This window comes from Empidonax traillii, unplaced genomic scaffold (assembly GCF_003031625.1).
Source record: "Empidonax traillii isolate 1590-97213 ecotype Southwest subspecies unplaced genomic scaffold, ASM303162v1 scaffold46:size3806547, whole genome shotgun sequence".
Classification (NCBI taxonomy): Eukaryota; Metazoa; Chordata; class Aves; order Passeriformes; family Tyrannidae; genus Empidonax; species Empidonax traillii.
In genome coordinates this window covers 3,427,877-3,435,726 of record NW_020955239.1, presented here as the reverse complement: position 1 = coordinate 3,435,726, position 7,850 = coordinate 3,427,877, and positions in this window count along the sequence as shown.

The window sequence follows — 7,850 nt, the reverse complement described above, 5'->3', positions numbered from 1 at the left end:
TATTTATATATAAAAAAAATTAATTCAGATTAAGATTATTTTGAAGTCCTTGTTGCTAAACCAACTGTCCTCCATTGCTCCCTCAGTGAATTTATCAGGATAATGCTGTCTGCTTCTTAGTAACTTTTTAACAAGTATCCACACTAAGATGTCCTTTGTCATGTGTATTGTGGTAAGAGTAAACCTGTACCTTATTTTCCTGTTTAGACAAAGGCTTGTTTTCTGTTATTACTGTGAGAAATAACAGTAAAAAAATGATTGTCTGGAGGAACTGTCTGAAATTGCTCCCAGAAACTGTACTCATTCATTTAATGGCCTCTCCATTCATCCTGTGCAATTTAATGTTAAACAGCAAGCAAATGTCTCACATAGAGTGTGGTTTTGAAAATTCCTTGACACCTGATACCACTGACATTGTTTCCAAAGCAAAAAGCAATGGCCTTCAAAAATAGTAAGCAGTTGTGGTTAATTAAGCACAGCTGCTGGAAGTCTTTGTTATAGTTCATGGAATATTGGAGCTTTGATAGAGTAGAAAAACCCACTTTTATGGCAGGCTGACATAAGACCAGGAACTACAGGCTCTACAGTTTCTCACTACCTGCTTGCACCCGTTCACTTTGCAGTGTCTGCTGTACATGAGAAATTTCTGGTAGAACTGTAGACTTTGCAGGTTTCAAAGCAACAGTGAAGGGTTTTTTGACTGTTATTTTTGGTTTTTGTGAGGGGTAGATTTGCGGGGTTTTTTCCTATAGGGATGTGAAGGCAGACATTTGGGAGAGTAAACTGACCTGACTTCCTGTTGTTTTTTCTGATTGCATTTGCAGTGCCATTCCCCGTGTTCCTCTCTTCAAATGTCTCCTGAACAATAAATAACTGAAGCAGAATAAACTTTTTTTTCCTGTGAAAAGCTTGTGTCCAATCTTATCTTGCAGCAAATGCAAAAATAGGCCATTTTCAATATCAGAAGCTCACTGAAGATGCAAAGAGTTATTTCTGGCCTGTGTACAACTTGAATCCAGGAAATGCTGACTGTATTCCAGGAAGTGAGCCTGCCCCCTGACATCCCTGAGTCCCAGCACATGCTGACGTGGAGACCTCATTTTTGCCAGTAAGAAACTCACAGGGAGTAGAAGCTGTTGCGAAGTGCTTGTGCTCACAAGACACATCCTGATTAATTCCTTGGTCCTGAATCTCTTTTCTCTATGCTAGTTTTAACCTACGAAAGTAGCGCCTACAGGAGATGCTGCTCTTCATTAATCCCAGAATAAGTGAGATCAGAGCTCCATTGTACTGTAGAAATGATTGTATGGATTTTAGGCATCAAAGTCAAACCACAGTCGTGCAGGCAGCTTTGTGTTGTGCTGCCATGCTCAGGCTAGCTTTTAGTTGTTTGCAAGCACTCTGTTCTGGATTTAGCAGTGCTAGCTGAAAAGTTGCACCTTTCACACTTGATCATTGGCTGTGCAGCTGTTGGGAATGATCTCTGACAGATTATAGTGTGAAAGCAGTCCTGTGGGTTGAAACAGCCTTCATCAGTGCCCAAGAGCTAACTTCATATGGAGCTACGTTGGCAGAGTTGTGAGGACTGGCTTCCAGGAGCGAAAAGCTAGGGACAGCAGGAACATCAACATGCATTGTGTTGCCTTTTGAGCAGACTTAGCTGTGCCTTAAAACCAGGCATTGATTACGCCTGGCAGACTGCAGGAAGTTGACACACACCCTGTGTGTCATGCCGCTGCAACCTAAGTTTGCAACGCTCTTCAAGCAGTAGCAGGTAATTTACTGACACCCAAGGCAGCATGGGGAAGGTGAACTTACTTTACTACCTCTGGGTGCAGTTTGAACTGTGGGGTAGTGACGAGGACATGAAACATTTCTATGGACCCTGACGAGCACCTGAACAAAATTTGGAGGAACTTTGCTATAGAGTTGACCTCAAGAGAACTTTCCTCCGTAAACGGTTGTGCTTGTGGGTGGACTTGACTGTGGGGCACTGTGTTGACCACTGTGGCTTAACTAGCGCAGCCATGAGAGAAATCAGTGTATCCTGTGCCCGAAGATGCATCCAGATTTCTACTCTGTCAAGTTTTACATGACCCAAGTATAAAACTTGGGTCAAAACTTGAGTATAATGCAGCTGCTTCTTTTGTTGGGTATCTGAGGATATGCCTGTGATCCCAAAACTTGTCAATTTTTTTCTAGCAACTATGCCTCTCTACCTAGAAAATAACTCCTAGCCTTATAAATCACAAGTTTCTTTCCCATTTAGAATGTGTTTTCCTCTTCTATCATGTCCAATTGTCTTTGGTTACCATTCCTCTTCACTGGAGAGAATCAGGATGCTTTGAGTATGCTTTTTGGATACTTGTTTGGTTCCTGGGGAACAGGGGGGAAAGAGAGTGTAGAGTTGGACCAGGAAGGCAGAATGGAGGGGAACTGGGTGATGAATGGTAGATGGATAAGTGCAAAGAAGGTCTTGAAATTCTGCGCAGAGTACTGTAAAACAGACTATTTTAGGGCTACAAGGATAGCAGAATAATAATACCAGAATGATCTTTTGAAATGCTTGCCTTATGCAGTAGGTTGTGTCTTGTAGTCCTGGCAACAGAGGAGCCATGCCTTTCCATTGGTATCAGCATTTCCCTGCTAGGTCTGGTTGAGAAATAGATTTTCAGAGGTTTCACTTCCAGTTGCGAGTTCTCAGTTTTAAGTGGGTGTTAAGCTAAAGTAAATAATTCATTTAACTAAACTAATAAAAAAGAAGTCCTTGGTGATGGTGGTGTCTGTTGTGTAAGCTGGAGGACTGTCTCAGGGAGACAATACTTAAATTTGAGTCAAGGAGCTTTCGATGCCTGAATGGAAGCCTGAAACTTTGTATGTTTGGGTGGCATTGCTCTGCTGGGGCAGGACTTAGATCCAGCAGTGTAGGGAATTACTCCCAGGTTCTTTCTGCTGTGTGGAGTGGGTAGTTTTCCAAGGAAGGCCATTGATTCAGAGATGAATCACCTATGGATTAGCTGTTTCGCATTTTTTGCATTAAAACCTATGGGAGGCAGGTTGCTGCTCGCTTACTCAGACAAAGGGCATTTAGGGAGTGTGGGAGTGGCTTGCACTGTGGAGTGGTTTGTTGTAGATGCTTTCAAGGCCAATTTTTTTTTCCCCTAAAGAAATTAGAAACTGACTAAGACATGCAACATTTTATCTTATCTTTAGGACATCAGAAAGAGGAGTCTGGACCCTTGGGGGAAATGATCTCTTTATGATTTAGGGTAATGCAAAGCCAGCAGGCAGGATGGGACAATACTTGGCTTTAATAAGAAAACTATGAGGAAGTGGCAGTGGGACTTTGAGGTTGAAGGCTTTCATGGCTGAGGGCCAGCCCATGGGGGTGAGTCACTTGTAACCTGTAAAAAGATGTTGTGACTCAGGAATGCTGTGGATCACGTTTCCCTTTACACATAGACTGATGGTGTTCTGTGCTTGTGTTCTGGGCTCTGAGGAGCCTTCTATTTCCCCTTTCCACTGCTTTTCCTTTGCTCCTCAAGAGCAGGAAGAGAAAATCTTTACCAGGGCACCACAATTTTGCCACTAAGGAGTTAAGCAGGTTCCATGCGGTGCTTTTATTGCTTAAGGTCCTTTCACAGCTGATAAATTACATCCACTCTGAAGCATGCCAGCACCTGAGAAATGTTTTACTGGCTTCCAGTGGTGTGGACCTGGTTGGTTCCTGTGGCCAACCTAGCAGGTAAGAAGGTCATGGAAAATAATACCTAATTTGGGACCACTGTTATATGATCCCCAAATAAATCAGTGCATGGAATGCCAACCTGACTACTGTTCTTAGGCTCCATCATGGCTCTGAATCACGAGTTTTGCTCAACAGCACTTGTTAATGAGAAAGTCCTCTGGTCAACTCTGCCGTATATTAACCAGAACTCATTTAATATGTTTCTTATAATCAGTATACTATCACAGCTGTAACATATATGGTGAATTGAAACACTGTAATCACTAGTGATATGCTCCATATTAATAGTTACTTATCATCTGGTTGTTTTTCAATTCTTTCTTTCTGAAGCCAAATAAATTATGGCAGAAGTTCTTTGTAGCGGCAAAATAAAACACTGAAAGATTAGAGATTGTTGAATTCAATCCTTTCTGCACTGTCTTCCCTTATTCCCCCATTCTTAAAATAGACTTTCCAGCAGATCGTGAAATTGGTGGTAAATAGTTCCTGCTTCAACATTTTGTTTGGGTTTTTTTTTGCATTAACTTTGTGTAGCCCCCTGGCGTTCTCTTTTGAGTATAACCTGAGATGTACTTTAAAGTAATTCACTTTCTTTCAGATGTTATAATGTCCACACCGTAGCATCTGGCCATTTCCCAAACAAATTTTCTGTGGTCTAAGGCAGACAGTGGTACTATCCCCTTTTTACAGATGGGCAAACTAGTGCACAGTGAGGTTATGGCCAAGTCTGCCAGATGTGTTCACTGATTAGGGAGTATTTATGACCGAGTCTTGGCTTTCCTGCATGTTTGTGTAGTCTTGGGGCCTTCATAAGGCTAAGGTAGAACTCTGTTCACCTTCAGTTGCAGCTACAAGCTACTAGCAAAATCCTTCATTGCACACATGGAGAAACAGGGAATGCACAAACTGCTTGGTATGACATTCCATGTATGAATTCTGTTCGAGGGAAACTCCACGTGTTTAGATAGCACAGAAAACAGAGTTCCCTGTGCTCTTGTTCTTCCCTTCTGCTAGAAACAGTGCATTCAGGAGAAAAGCTACTTATAAATGAGCAGTACGAGATGGTGCTTTGACTTGTTAGATGAAGGCCAATGATATCTGGAAATGATGTTCTTTGTGTGTGTGCAAATGTTTATGTTCTGTGTGTACGAATGTGTGTGCACATCTCTGTTTCATACACTGCTCGTACAGGGGAGGGAAGTATATACTGAAGAAAGAGATTGTTAGCCTCTTACTGTGCAGGAGCTTTTGGAGTAGAAATGGCTTAAGTTACTACAATATTTGCCAGGAGAATAGTCCCTGTGCTGGGCTGTGAAGTGCTTGGGGTCCATTTCCCCCAGATATAGCAGTCTCCACTGAGCTGTGCTGCAGTGGATGTGGGGAGGGGGATCCTCTCTTCTGCTGAAGCTGTAGCATGCTTAAAATCTGTGCAGCTGCTGGTTCAACACAGAACATTTGGCTGCTGTCTACCTTAAATACATATTCAACTGAATGTTTTGCTTTATGTACAGCATGCGGGAGCTCAAACAGCTTTACAGATAACATCCAATTCTTCAGAAAGGCATTTTAACAGCCTTACCATTGTTTCTGTCTGCCTGCCCACCTCCCACCTACATCTGCCTTGTTTATGCTGAGGATGTAAAATTTCAACCTTGCAGTTCAAGTGTGGCAAAATACCAAAAACATGTGAACAACGGGAAATCTCTATCTGAGGCTGCCTAACACATGGCACCACCTTCCATCAGTGAGAAAATATGGGTCCAAAAGAGAGTTTGCTCTACTGTTTTAGCCCCTGGAAGACTCATAACAAGGGATGCAACCCTTTGTCATTACCAGTCTTAGTAATTTTAAACTCCTCCCTTAGAAGTAGGGCTGTGTGTATGTGTTTGTATATAGATAAGTGTGTGTTGTTACCTTGAAAAGCTGTGGGCTTGAGGGGACATAATTCCTATCTTCTGATAGAACTCTATTTTCTTTCGCTCTGTAAATTCAGGCATACAAGATACACTACCTATTTTCTATTGTTCATATCTAAGTTGTCTCCAGACTCTCAGCTGATGATGAATTCCAGTGTAATACTTTGTTATACATCTGTGGCGGTGGCCTAAGAGTGCTACATTATATCTCTGAAGATAATTTCTTTGCAATTTCATCTTTTTTGTATTCATCATTTTATGAGCATGCAAGACACTGCCTCTGTTATGAGAACTGTTTCACCCATAGCATCATTTCTTTCTCCAGCACATCATAAGGATGGTAAAAGAACAGTGCTTTTAGTAGCCATTTCACCCAGCCTGCACAATAGCGGCATTGTTGGAATTTTGAGCATGATTCTGTATGTCAAAGGTATGAAAAATGTCAGACTTTCAAAAGCTCTAAGTGATTTGAGGTGCCTTATGTTCTTAGCATCCAACATTAGAAATGTTAAGGATCTTGATAGGAGTACACTGTAAAGAAGCTTAACTTTCACAGGGAATTGCATTATCAAGACAGCATCAGTTATACAAAAGTAATAAAGTAATCTATTACCTTGAGATTGGCTTAAAAATCACAAAACATCAAAGAGTAAAGAAAGATGAGAAACAGCATGAGGCTGGAGAACCGATAGAAATAAATAACAGACTGATACACTAAATTAGGACAAGCTTGTTTGCAGTGGGTGAGAACTTGGATGACAGCTCCCTGGCAGAAACATGGCAGAGCTGGACACGCAGCTCTTCCCTAGAAATGTTTTACTGAACTTCACTGGAACTTCGATGCCTGTGGAAATATTTCCAAGCACTTGTGATACGACTGGCCAGCAGGCACCGCTCTAGGATCAGCAATTGCTTGGCTGCTGTGGAATCTGACAAAGCTCCTCGCAGTCCCTTCCAGCTCCCTTTTACGGAGGAATGGTGTCGTGATAGCTCAAGGCAACTTCAAGGCACCAGTTCGGCCTGGAAAGTTCAGGCGAAGCCTCAAGGGGCTGTGAGCTGGGCAGTGAGTGTATTTACCTGCTTCCTGATACAGGGAAGGGGTTGCCGCAAGATTTACGCTTGGTTACTGCAAACAGTTCTTGGACATCTCCTGGGTTTCAGAACACCCAGGTATGGCAATGAAACATTACTGGCAGACAGTTTGACAGGTGGGAGGTAATTTTAATAGATCATTATTTAATCTTTAAAGAAAATAATTTGAACAGATTATTAATTACTCTCCAAGCTTGGTGCTTGGAGATTTCTGAAGGAGCTACCTCCTAAGAATTAGGAAAACAGATTTCCTGAGGAAAGGCTTTTGCTTACTGAATTGGATTTTAGCCCTTGAAGTATCCAGCGACTTGCAAACAAATGCCCTTGTGCAAACATGGTTTGTGTACCCCTCAGCCACACGACTTGTTGAATTACACATCTTTCAGTACAGCTGCAGTGCAATCCTGATCCCCTTTTCCCCTCTCCCACCCCCCACCCCCCACTCCCCCTCTTCCCTCCACCCTTCCCTCCACCTTCTCGTCATACAGGTTTTGATCCCAGGCTATTAAAGCAGTGCAAAGCCTGCATATTGCAGTCTAGCTGTAATTAAACCTCCTAACCACAGAATTAGCTTAAAAAGGTACAGCTGGAAATTACTGAAATTTTTCTTTACTGCGTTCTGGTCTTAGACCAGAGTAGGGGTCCTGCTGCCTCCCTGGACCAGGTAGGAGAGGGTGCTGTAGGAAGAGGGCAGAGAAGGGACGACTTTGTCAGCTAGAAACTGACTGAGTGACCTTTCTGCTTTTTGGACTGAAGTGCGACTGTTTCCTCTGTGTGCTGACATTTGCTACAGCCCTGTCCTTCTGCTGCTTTCTTCACCTCCGCTTCACTTTGTAACGGCCTTTTGTTTTGTTGGATTACTCCACCCCTCCCCATGCTCCTTCCCTTCAGCATCTCCTCTCCAGGGATTCCTCTGCATGAATCTGGCCAACACAGGAGGCACAGAAAGGACAGCCATTTCTCTGCTTTTGTTGCCTAGTTCTACCCATTCCCGTAGGTTGGGTCTGTCTTATTTCAAATCTCATGTCACTTATTGGCTTCTGTTTGAGAAGAAGAAGAAGGTATGAGGATCATTTTTCTTTTCTTCTTCCTGT